A 13,765-nucleotide genomic window follows, 5' to 3' on the forward strand; every position below is an offset into this window, starting at 1 on the left:
TATTTATTTATTTGGGATTTTATTTATTTATTTGACAGGGAGAGAGAGCAAACATGGGTAGGGGGAGGGGCAGAGGAGAGGGGGAAGCAAACTCCCTGCTGAGCAAGGAGCCCCATGTAGGACTCAATCCCTGGATCCTGGAATCATGACCTGAGCAGAAGGCAAATGCTTAATGCATGAGCCACCCAGGCACTGGGGCTATGCTCTATTGTGAGCATATTGTACATACTAATTCATTTATTCTCACAACAACTTTAAAAAGTGGTTACTAGTATTCTTTCTCATTTTGTAGATGAATAAACAGAAGCAGAAGAGATCAAATAACTCTTCTGAAGTCACCTATCAGAGGATTTAAAATGACATAACACTAGGCTCCAGGCCTGCTTATTACACCTCTGTTCTCTTCTGTCAGGTATTTAGGGAAGCCAAGCAAGCAGAAAACAAAATAAATGGAGCATTTTCTGATTTACATAACTAGTTATTTATTCATTTTACAAACAGGAGACTTCGCCCAATTTAATGGTATTTGAGAACTTTTTGTAGAAAGTACTCTGCTGAAGACCCAAAAGTTAGGGGGTAGACCAACAATAAGTTGATGTAACATTTTCCTTTTCCTTTTCTGGATTCATGTGGAAAAAATAGTAAGTAATAATAAAAATAATGATAGCAAAACCAAAAATAGCTATTAACACCCAGAACAATGATCAGAACATAGTAGGTGCTCAATAAATATTTATTAGGTAAATTACTAATAATTGAATATTTCTCACATGGCAGAGAAGGTAGAACTTATATGAACAATTTAATACTATTTTTATTACTTTACCAATGAGGAAATTGAGATACTGAGAGATTAAATGATTTATCTAAAAGTACATTTTATTGTGATGAAACTAAAATTGAAGCTTAATTTCTCTTTAGTTCCTACAGAACCTTCTGTTTCTAAATTGTCTACAAAGATTTCAGACCTCTCCTTACATGTTCATATTTTGCAGGCTGGCAATAAAAAGTCTAGCAGGTACTACTCTAACAAAACTGTTTTTAAAACTACTTAGTTTGTTTCATAGAATTTTCTATAATGACTTTTCATGTTTAGATAATATGTATAAGCCCTGAAATGTAAGAAGTTCTGCAAAATTTTATGTCATTTAATAGCTTAGTACCCCTATGAGATACACTGAAATGAATTATTATTCTTCTTAGTTTGATAGGTGAGAAAATTGATACTCAGAAAGATTAGGAGCTCTACTCAAGTTCATTTTTTAAGTTACAGAGACAACTTTATTGAATTGTGGAGACAACTTTATTAAGTTATGGAGACAACTTTAACCCAGCTCTTTTGACTCCAGGCACCTGCACTTTTCACTACATTCCTCTGCATTCTTAAAATGCTTGTTAGATTAATGGTAGGCATTTTGAGAGTGCTTCCTGTTTTATAACAGAAGTGTCTTAGAGCTCCCTCCAAAGTACATCTGGAGATAAGGATATGGTGGCCATAGTTTGAGAGAGGCAGAAAACTGGTAGAGGAAGGCTGCCTGGGACAAAAACACTCATACGTTTGCTTCTGGGAACATTGTCATATGACCTCAGCTGAATCCCTCTCTGGGGCTTACTTTCTTCGGGCAGCCCATATCTCTGACAAGTGTTATTTCAGAGAGCCTTTTTCATTAAAGTTATTTTACACAAATTTTGTCTCAGCGTCTGTTCTCAGGAAACTGGATATGTAACAGTTGGTAGAGTCTGAAACAGTGGACTCTGAAATGGGATTTTGAGCTAAATGTCTGGCCATGGCAATGTAGCTGATTTTCACATCACTGGTGGTAGATATAGCAGGCATAGTTCCTGGAAGTGGGATAGTGTGCAATTGTCAGAATTTCCATCGGTGGTGAAATGGAATGCTGTGGTAGTGAAATGGACTGTAATGACTTGTACACTATATGAGATGTTTGAGAAGTACACAGGAAATATAAAGACTATGGAATCGAATACCTTTGGGGAATCAACATGTTGTAGGTATCTGAAGACTGTCTTGGTGGAGATATTCAGTAGATAATTGGAGCACAAGAGAGAAGTTGGTTTGGTAAATAGATTTTTGCAAGTGAATCAGATTGAAAAAAATGAACATAAACCACACTTTCAATAAGTTTAGTCAGAAAGGAGGGGAAAAGAAGAAGAAATAAGATAGATATTTAATGAGGTAGGTAGTATGGTGTTTTAGAGAAGAGAGGTCCATGTGGAAAAGAGAAAATGTACTAAGACACCAACATGTGAATGATTCAAATGTCAAGGGTTTGAAGGATCATCTTCAGGAAAATTTGTGTGTCCCAGAGACACAAAGGTTGAAATTTCAAATAGTTAATCTTTAAAAAACAAGTACCAGTGAGAAAGGCTAAATGTATGATATGTCTATGCTTCATGATAATTTTTAAATGAAACTGGTTTCTTAAAAGAAATTTTGGGATAAACTATGAAACATAACAGCCAAAAAAAGTTATCTGAAAATAGTAAAGATGATGCTAGAATCAGTCATATTACCTGGACTTCCCTGAATAAGACCCTATATAAATCTTAGGGGTTTTTTGTTTGTTCGTTTTCATTTGTTTTGTGTTTTTTTGTGATTTTGTTTTGTTTTGTTTTCCTAAATTAGGCCTATGTGGCATTCATTTGGAACAGCTGTGATCACCTTAGACCTTTGCAAGTATAGTCAACTCCAGGACGGAGTTCAGTGTCAGTAACTTTATGGTTTTGTAATGCTATCTCTTAACAGGAAAGGCTTAAAATCTTCAAAGAAAAAGACAGCTGTAAGGTCAAGCCTTCTCTACTAAAAGTCAAGTTTCCTTGCCTGACCTGGTGAAATTACAGACATAATCATGTTAAAGTTTACCTTGAAAAGGTGGTTCTCCCATCATAATATTTACTTAGTACATGGAGGAGCAGATCAGCCTTGAAGTCCAGAATGTGAGAAACTTTTTCATCCTTCTGTCTAGCTCTCCTCAGGTTCCCTCACATGCATACCTAATCAGGATCTAATTGTGCAATTGAAGCATATGTGGGGAATTCAGAGGTCCTTATGCTACTTCATAATCAAAGCTACAATTTCTACTGATTTCATTACTTGAAATTAGTAAGACTATTTTTGTGTACTATAAAAATTTTTCCATTTTCACATTGCTTATGAGTTTATGGAAAGGCCAAATTCTTAGGGTTATGATGCAGTAAATCTTTTGACCATCTGACTTCAGTGAACATAATTTTAGACTGCCTATAATTTTCAAATACATTTTTTATTTCTGTTGTTTTAATTAAATTATCTGCTATAGTTCACAGTGCTGATGTAGGTCAAATGGGAACAATTTACCTTTAAATAACATAAGACATAAGAGAAAAATATTGGATAGCATGTAGTATTAGATTTATATTTTTCTAGATTTATGGTATCATTTTCCAAGAAATCCTCAAGCTCTATAAGCAATACAGAAACATTTGAGAATGCTTATTTATACCTTTAGGGAAGGAGAGAGTTTTCCAAAGCACATATTGGTACTCAATTCTTTTGCATTACAAAGAGCCTCTTAAATTTGTTTTCAATCAGCAGTTTTGTGATTCTTCTACACCTGCACTGGAGCATAAACTAAAAGATACATTCAGGTCCCGCACAATTTCATTACTACCTGAGAAACAAAAAAATTTCTCTAAAAATTACTGTGAGAATTAAAACATACACTGTATATAAGAAACCAGGATCCCAGGCACTTGCCTTCTTTTTTTCACCTTCTTGTGTTTTCCTGTGTTTGTGGTGCTATGTCCAGAGTTTTTAGATCTGAGAGGCAGAGTCCAGGAAGCAAATTAAATGCCTTAGCCAGACAACAAGTCTTTTTTATGATTTTTGTACTGGTCAAGACCTGTAGTACATTATCTAAAGCAAATCAAGGTAGTTGACTTTCTTGTTTTGTTCCTGGATCTGGAGAAACTGTCTAATACATTATCAGAATGCTCTTGTTGTAGATGTTGTTGTTTGAGTAAGGTAATTTCCTTATATTCCTGCTTTGTTGGAGTTTTTAGAACAAAGAGGCGTTGAAATGTATTCAGAGACTTTCCTTTTCTTTTTTTGAAAGAACCATCTGATTTTTCTCCTTTATTTTGCTAAGGAGGTGAATTATATTGATTGATTTTTGAATATTAAATCAAACTTGCCTGTTTTTAGAATAAAGCACAACTTGTCATGATGTGTTCTTTTTATATAGTGTTGGACTTGATATTCTAATATTTCATTAAGGATTTTTGTTTTTATGGTTATAAGAGAGATTATCTTCTTAAACATATTTATTGGATTCCTAATTTTATATGTGGTATTTTTTTTTTCAGTTCAAAAGTTCTATTTTCTTTCAAATCTAACTCCCTTAATAATGTTAATAATTCTCTTTCAAAGTTCTCAACTAAAATATTGCATATTTTAGTTTTCATTCATTTAGTCCTATCTCCTATACTCTTGATCATTCTGACAGTATAACTAACATTATATTTGAAAATTTATAATTTATATGTATTTGAAATAGAAATAATTTGAGGATTAAAGTTATGATATAATCCTGCATAGAGGATTTGTAGTTACTTCTGCTGAGTGTCTGAGGATACCAGCAATATGAGATTACTTTAACCAATTCCCAGGCATTGAGGATATTTGAAGCTTTTTTTTTTCACGTTTCTGTGAGAACAGTCTTTTTCTATTTTTGGTTCACTCTTCGGTTGCAGCCCTTTAAGGTTTCACTCTGTAGTAGTAGAGATACCAATACTTCTATGTTTTTGGAAACTTGGACTCCAGAGATTTTTTTTCCCCCTTCCCCTGAGAGTTTATCGGAAGTGCTTCTTAGATTCTTACATTCAATATTAGCAGCAGAAAGTCTGTCCGAAGTACTAGTTTACCTCTTTGGATTTCTATCTATGATTGGATATGGTACCAGTAAAATAAATATTCTTCATCTTATTGGTGTTCAAGGATATTTATATGTCTTTATATCTGTCTATCTCTCTAGGTAAGTCTGTCTGTTATATGTCTGAGTGTTCTAGTTATCCTTGGTGGGAAGATTGATCCAAATTATTTGATCTAAAAAATGTGATTTTCTTTTTTAGGTTCAAGTGGTTAGTAATTCTTTGAATGCCAAAATTATATGGTTTTTTTCTTTTTACTTATTTTTTAAATGAAAAAATATTACATATTTTAAAATATAAATTGTAAAAGATTAGAATGGTAGAGATCATATTTGAAGTAGGTCAAATGAAAAGTTGTGCAAGAAACTATAACATGAAAGTCACAGAATTCATAGTAATTATTGACAGCATAAAAAACAGCCATATTCACCTCTTCCTTGTACACTACCATGTCCTGGTCTTAGCAATACTCAATTTAACCCAAGCAGTAAAATTTTCAGTGTATCATTGAAGAACTGTGATATACCAAAAAAGACAGTAGAAAGATCTTGAGCTTCCAGTTATGATGAGAAAGATATGGGATGGAGAATGCTTAACTAAGACTATATGTGATTTAGAAGAGATACGATAACTATCTTCAAATGTTTAAAAATGTAGAATGCTGAAGAGAGGGAGTTTAGTAAATGTGGCTTACAATGTTTAATTTCCTTTTTTTAAAATAGGGAATTGAATGAAAATAGGAAAAGATATTTTCCAAATAACCAAAAAATTTACCCATGCTACTAGTATGGAGAGCCTTGCAAAACATGATGTTATTGGCTATTAGAAGAATTAAATGAAAGGGTAGGTGGATACTTCTCAAGCTTCTCTTTAATGGGAGGATCCATCACAAATCTAGAATACTTGGAAAATTTTTGGTTCTAGATAGTTCTGGCAGCAGTAGATAGGATATATTGTAGGTATAGTATGTATTGTAGCAGCATGCAGGATATATGTAAAGGTGAGAATTTAAGATAAAGTAAGTGATTTAAACACTAAATTATGTTGTACCTGGGCATGATTGTTAACAGTGGGTATGGCAAGGATATGGAAACCAAAAAGATTCTCTGCAAAAGAGTTAAATGATTTGGTGGTATACCAGATATAGAAGATGAAGTAGGAGAGAGTAGTCAAAAATGCCTTTTTAATATCCCTCAATACTAGGGAAAATGTAGGATTAAGTGGGATGATATAAGTGAAAACTCATAAATGATAAAAGGTTTAAAAGTATTTGTTATTACATAAGTTTTTGTATAAATTTTCACTTTCTGATTTCTAAAACTACTTCTTTTTCTGGGAAGCAGTCATTTGCTTTATAAAATTTTCTACCTCTATAATCTGTCCTGCTGAAAAATTGCAGCAAACCATGTGTGAATAATAGAAATTTTTCATTATTTCTGCCTAATTCAATTTTAAGCATTTCCAATTTTAGGGAAGTTCAGGCTCATTATCCATCCTGGAAAGGTAGATTATTGCTGATAAGATAGCATTACAATAGTATGGAATTTTAAAAATGGTATAATACTTCCTATTTCTGGTAAGACAGTTATTTTTTATTATCCTTCTATTATTGCATAACTCTATACAAGAAACTTGAGGTATACCAGGAAACCCAGACATATAATTCACAATTTATGTTATTTTCTTTTTGTTATTGTGGTTGGCAGAATAGTAGCCAGAACCCAAAGATGTCTGCATCTTAATTCTCAGAACCTGTGAATAATTACCTTATATGGCAAGAGGGACTCTGGTGATTAAGTTAAGGACCTGACAATGGGGAGATTATCTTGGATTATCCAGGCTCAGTCTTGTCATGTGAGTCTTTAAAAGCAGGGAACCTTTCCAGGCTGGAGTCAGAGATACAGTTATTGAAGAAAGGTTTTGAAGATGGAGGAAGGGGCTCATGAGTCAAAGAATATGTATGGACTCTACAAACTGGAATTGGTAGAAGGGATTCTCCTTTGGAGCTTTTGGAATGGAACATAGCACTGCCAATATCTTGCTATTAACCCAGTGAGACCTGTGTCAGATTTCTGACCTAAAGAATTATAAAATAATGTTTGCATTGTTTTGAACCTCTAAGTTGGTGGCTATAGCCTCCATAGAAAATTAATATAGTCATTCTCTCGTGTTTACTATAACCATGGATTAGTCATTTTATTAGTTTGATGTGTGGGCAGAAAAAAAAAAGCTGGGTCCAGTTACCACTGACTTAGAATTGTATTCTTTTTCATGTAATTAGAAATCTAGAGTTAGTAAGCCCAAGGCAGATGCTACTTCTTAAGGCTGTCATCAAAACTCAGATTCATTTTAGCTTCTTATTCTGTCATTCTTAACAGGTGTTTTTCATTCTTAGTGTTGTAGGGTGCTGCTTCTCTAGATATCTCATCCTTATTTCAAATAGGAAGAAGAGCAAGATAAAAGTGAAGAGACAGCAAAATGGCATCATATGGTATTGCCTCTACAAGTTCATGTGGCCACTGTAGTTGCAAGGTCCCTTAGAATTTGAAATTCGTAGCTAAGTACATTGCTACCCTGAGCAAATTTGGGATTCCATTAGGAAGAAACAGGGGAGGTGGGTTGGAACTTAGTTATTGCCTTTTACTAACATGGATACACACTTTAGTAATTAATTAATTAACTTGTTTATTGGAATATAGTTGGCATACAATATACTATTTGTTTCAGGTGTACATCATAGTGGTTCGATGTTTATATGTGTTACAAAATGATCCCCATTGTAAGTCCAGTTGCCATCTGTCACCTCCACTGTCATTACAATATTATTGATTATGGTCCCTAGGCTGCATTTTAAGTCCAAGAATTATTTATTTGAGTTTAAGAGTTTGAGATAAAGAGTTTGTCCTCTTTATCTCTTTTACCGAGTTAGCCTGTTTCCCTACACTTCCCCCCTCTGGTGACCAGCAGTTTGTTTCCTGTATCTGTGAGCCTGTTCTTGTTTTGTTTGTTTGTCTTAGATCATTTGTGGAAGTGCTCAGCTACTGCTGGAATCAAAAGGGCATTTCTGTACTGTGAAAAAGTACTGCTGGGTAAATTGTGTAAAGGGCTAGAGCACAGTGTTCCTGATTTGGAGACATGAATGACAGGGACTAGAATGTAGAGGAGAATTACTTGGAAAAAGTATCTATGGTTAAGAAGAGAATTTCTTCATTAGACTACCCTCTCCTCTGGCTGACCTTTATTTTTTCCTTCCATGGATTCTTTCAGGCCTTTCTTTGTAGAAATATTCCAGAATTTAAGTTCAGGACTTCTCTTTCTGTCCTTTTAAAAGTTGTCTATGAAACTCTACTACTGATATTTTGAATATCTATAGGTTAATGTTCAGTGTGTTGCCAGGAGTTAAACTGGCCACAGCTAATCTAGATTCCCTTCTGTGCTTTTCAAAGCCCTTTGTCAAGTTAAGGAAATATCATTTCAGCCATTCTGTAATAAAGTACACCCATTCTGTAAATAAAAGTTCAGCAAATCTAAGCTTGCAGGCCAAATCCAGGCCATCACCTAGATTTGTTAATAAGGTTATGTTGGAATGCTTTTGCACATTGTGGCTTTTGTGCTACACTGGCATATTTCAGTAGTTGAAGTAGAGAGCTATATCCTGCAGAGCTGAAAATACATACTATCTGGTGCTACAGAAAACAGTTGATAATGTCTGCCTTAAATTAATCATCATTCATTATTTTATGTTATGGAGTTTAATTGGGTTGAGGATCTGTTATAAGTAGAGACTGAATCAATCCAATCACTATAAAATGATTTTTTCTTGTCCTGGGAGTTTATTTCCCATCTCCTTGTGAAACTTCAGCCAGGAGCATTGCATCATTTGATTTTTGTAAAAACACCTGGGGACTTTGATTTCTCCTTTTTTTTTTTAAGATTTTATTTATTTATTTGACAGAGATCACAAGCAGGCAGAGAGGGTGGGGGAAGCAGGCTCCCTGCTGAGCAGAGAGCCCGATGTGGGTCTCCATCCCAGGACCTTGAGATCATGACCTGAGCCCAAGGCAAAGGCCCAAACCACTGATCCACCCAAGTGCCCCTGATTTCTCCCTTTTAACCAGCATTAATAGATCAACTCATGAATACCCAGAATTATTATATATTTTTTTTATTATAAAGATTTTTATTTATTTATTTATTTGACAGAGAGAAATCACAAGTAGACGGAGAGGCAGGCAGAGAGAGAGAGAGAGGGAAGCAGGCTCCCTGCCGAGCAGAGAGCCCGATGCGGGACTCGATCCCAGGACCCTGAGATCATGACCTGAGCCGAAGGCAGCGGCTTAACCACTAAGCCACCCAGGCGCCCAATACCCAGAATTATTAACTTTAAATATCCACTATAAGAAAGGGTAAAAGCAATCTGAGGCAAAGGAGTAGAGGTTGTTACCAGGTAGTTCTGGATAATAGAAATAAAAATCCAGGCAAATATCTTGCCTAATCCTGGGATTGCTAGAACTCCAGATTTCATAGTAAAATAGTCTTCCAGTTAAATTGAAGTCATCCTAACAAGATGAAACATGAAATCATACATGCCAAAAGAACAGGGTGTATAAAGTACTTAGAAGGGGCAAAGAGGTCATTTTTCAGATCCAGCTGAGCTGAGTTATGAAGGATGAGTAGAATCATTCCAGGGAGATAAAACGAGGAAAGGCATCTGAAGGTAGCAGCAAGAAAACTTTTAGTACATATTGTATTCGGCACTTAAATGAATGTTATTTTGTTGTTGGTTTGCTAAGACTGCCTTACAAAAGTACCATAGACTGGGTGACTTAGACAATAGAAATTTATTTCCTCACAATTCTGGAGATGAAGCTGTTGGCTGGGTTAGTTTTTTCTGAAGACGATCTTGTAGATGCCAGTCTTCTCACTGTGTCTTTACATGGTCTTCCCACCAGATGAACCTGTCCTGATTTCCTTTTCTAATAAGTACACCAGTAATATTGATGTAAAGTCTACCCTAAAAACCTCATTTTGTCTTAATTACTTATTTAAAGTTCTTTAATTTTAAATACAGTCATATTCTGAGGTACTGGGGATTAGGACTTAAACATATGAATTTTAGGGTTATATGTGCAGCCCATAACATAAATATTCATAGATTCAGAAGTATGTTGATTCAACTATAGGGTAAAATGATGCACTGGGGAAATGGTGACACACGTGACTATAAAAGTAACCAAAACCTGATTTGAATAATATCATACTAAGAAGCTTGAACTTACTTGCAAATGATGAAGAATTGGAGACTATTTTAAACACTGCACTCTTATGATCAGAATTGTATTTTAGAAAAATAATTTTTTAGGTTGCCTGGGTGGCTCAGTGGGTTGGGCCTCTCTGCCTTTGGCTCAGGTCATGATCTCAGGGTCCTGGGATCAAGCCCCATGTCGGGCTCTCTGCTCAGCGGAGAGACTGCTTCTCCCTCTCCCTCTGCCTCTTCCTCTTCCTTCTTGTGCTCACTCTCTCTCTCTCAAATAAATAAATAAAATCTTTTTTAAAAAAAAGTTTATGGAGGTCATAATTATTGAAAGAATGATAGTCTTATCATTTAGTGATATCTGAGTTAGTACTATTTTAAGTAGATAAATCTTTATTTCTGTTCTCACAAAGCAGGTTTTCAACTTTGATTTTGAAACAATAGCAATCTGTTAGGTTGTGATGTAACTTCTATAGCAATGAGGTCATCAATATCTTCAGTACATAGAGTAAGGAACAGCCCAAAGTGGTGGTAGGTTCTTAGGAGGGTGATGGTTTTGTAATTGAACTTTTGCTTCTTATTTTAGCAACTCTAAAAGTGATCCTTCTCCCCTGTACTGCCCACTTTCATATCATCCCCCTTCACTTACTATACTGATCCCCTTCCTGACTTTAGTACTTTGCACTCTACCATACACAGGAACAAATCCCTGATAATTAACAAAACAACATGGTTTTTTAAAAGGCTGACCAATAATAGCCAGGTTACATATGAATAAGTACATCATACAGGACTTTTTTCTATAATATCACTTATAATTTCTTAGTGGAGTTGTATTAGAGATTATACATGAAAATCATTTCATAAGCAGAAGTAGAGAACAGTGCATCAGAAGAGTTAAAAGCACCTGATTCAGTGTGGGACAGACCTGTCTCTGAATCCTCTCTGGGCCATATATTAGCCATTTGGCCTTGGGCAAGTTGTTTTTAACTGCTTAAGCTATAATATTTTAGTCTATAAGACAATAGGGAAGTACCCAACTGCTACATTTGTTATGATAATTAAACTTCATAATGCAGGTACAGGGCTAGCTTATATTAAACACTCAATAAAAGTCAGCCATTCTTATATATTGGCACCAAATGCATTGTCTCCGAGTCACTGATATAAAGGCCTTCTTTGTAATGCTGTCTTTAAAATAATTGGTACCTATATGAATGTTAACAAAAATGAAGAAAATCAAGCTCTTACCAGGGAACATCCTGACATTTTAGTGAATAGATGAACACCGCTTGTTATTTTTTTTTTTACTTCATGTTTTTATTGTTTGCAAATATTCTTGCATGAGGTAGGTAAGAAAGAACCTAGATCAATGGGAGGCATATGATAATATTTTGTCCTGTTTTATTACAGGTTTTAGTAGTAAAACCCTTTTAAAAGTAGACTTATGTCTAGTATACCTAAATATTATAATAGAAATTTTTACCTTATTTATTTCATGGTTATTATTGCCACTGCCTATTTGGAATATCAGTTCTGCTTAGTAGTTCTGCTCTTTGATAGCAAAACAAAACAAAGCAACAACAACAACAACAACAAAAATGCTTTTTGAAGATGAGACCTATAAAGCCTTCTATTTTCATTTCCATTTTCCAGGACAACCGAAGCTTTGTCTAGACTAGAAAAAGTTTAAAAGTGTCTCATTAATCCACTGCATCCTTTATTATATAAACCAAATTAATCCCAAGAAAAAGAGCACCTCTCTCCAATAACTGTGAAGCTATTGGGGTGTTAATGATCTAGTCCTTGTACACTCACCTGCCTTCATTGAGCATTAATTCCATTCTCAGTCTGTGTAATATGCTTTCTACACCCAGGGCAGAAGTAAGCTTGGCAAGGGGTCGGAAGGAACCTCTTCAGTGTGTCAGTCAAGAAAGAGCCTCATGGGACGCCTGGGTGGCTCAGTTGGTTAAGCAGCTGCCTTCGGCTCAGGTCATGATCCCAGCGTCCTGGGATCGAGTCCCACATCGGGCTCCTTGCTCTGCAGGGAGCCTGCTTCTCCCTCTGACTCTGCCTTCCACTCTGTCTGCCTATGCTCACTCTCGCTTGTTCTCTCTCTGACAAATAAATAAATAAAATTAAAAAAAAAAAAAAGAAAGAGCCTCAGATGAATATGGAAACCTGCTATTTTTTTGGAATCAAAAAACCTATTATTGTAAACTGTTTTCTTATGCGTCGCCTGTTCTTGACTCTACTCAAGGAAACTGTTGCTGTCCTTAATATAGTAATTGAAAGTTCCTAGACAAAAAGCTGTTTGGCAGACTCCAGCCCAGGATCTGTATTGCTTATTTCAAAGTTCCCACAGAGGGCTGGGGGTGGGGGGTAGCTAGTGAGTATCCAGTGGGAAAATAGATGAGAACCAGGACCCCTGAGAAATGAATTCTGACTTAATCCTCACCAGAGCTGCTCATACAAGTGTGCTTCTAGTTCTAGAACTGTGTGCCATGCTGATAATCTGTCTATGTGGTGGCAACTTTCAGGTCCCCCGGGTTAGGGAATATGGGAGTACTGTATACTCCAAAGTCAATTTGCACCATAGCCAAGAATTTTTAAGTGGCAAGATACTTCATGTGAGTTCAGAATATGGGGATTTTTAAAAAAACCACTTTATTTGAAGCATGAGTTGCACACAAAAAGCATATTTAATGTATGTGACTTGATGAGTTTGAACATAAGCAAACTTACGTGATACCATCATGACAATCTATGCCACAAACATATCCATCACCTCCAAAGGTTTCTTCCCACCCTCTTTATTAATTGTCATTTTTATTTTTGAGTAAAATAAAAAAATTTTATTTTATTTCTAAAATAAATAAATTTTAGTCTCATTTTGGCCACATTCTCTCTCTTTTGCCCTAGACATGTTACTCAATGACTGTATGCCTCAGTTTCCTTGTTTGTGTACAGAGTGAGTAGTTATTTCATCTACCTCATAAAACTTTGGGGAAAGATTTAATGTGATGATGAATATGAAGTTCTTTTCACAGTCCTTGATATGGAAAACATATATTTATACGCACACACATATACATATAATATCTAGAATTGAGCTATTCACTTTCTTTGCAGGTCAGCTCTTTCTCCTGATGCCCTCATTTTGGTGAATTAAGATCCATTTCCTTCTAAATGCTAAAACTCAAAACCTTAAGCATCATCAACTTTTAAATTTGTATTGAGAAAGTCTATCTCTTTTTAGCATATATTATCAATTGTTGAATTCTAGCAGTTCTTTGCTCCACTGTAATTTTTTTTAAAGATTTTACTTAGTAGAGGGAGGGCACACACGCAGGAGTTGGTGGGGGGGAGAGGCAGAGAGAAAAGGAGAAGCAGACTCCTCACTGAGCAGGGAACCTGATGCAGGGCTTGATGCTTAAGCTAGATGCTTAGGACCCAGAATCATGACCTGAGCCAAAGCAGAGGCTTCACTGACTGAGCCACCCAGCAACCCCTCACCATAATGTCTTTTGAACATCTCCCTTTTATTCCATCTGTTCTCGCAGTCATGCATGTCTTCTCATC

This window comes from Mustela nivalis (genome assembly GCF_964662115.1).
Source record: "Mustela nivalis genome assembly, chromosome: 6".
NCBI classification, from domain to species: Eukaryota; Metazoa; Chordata; class Mammalia; order Carnivora; family Mustelidae; genus Mustela; species Mustela nivalis.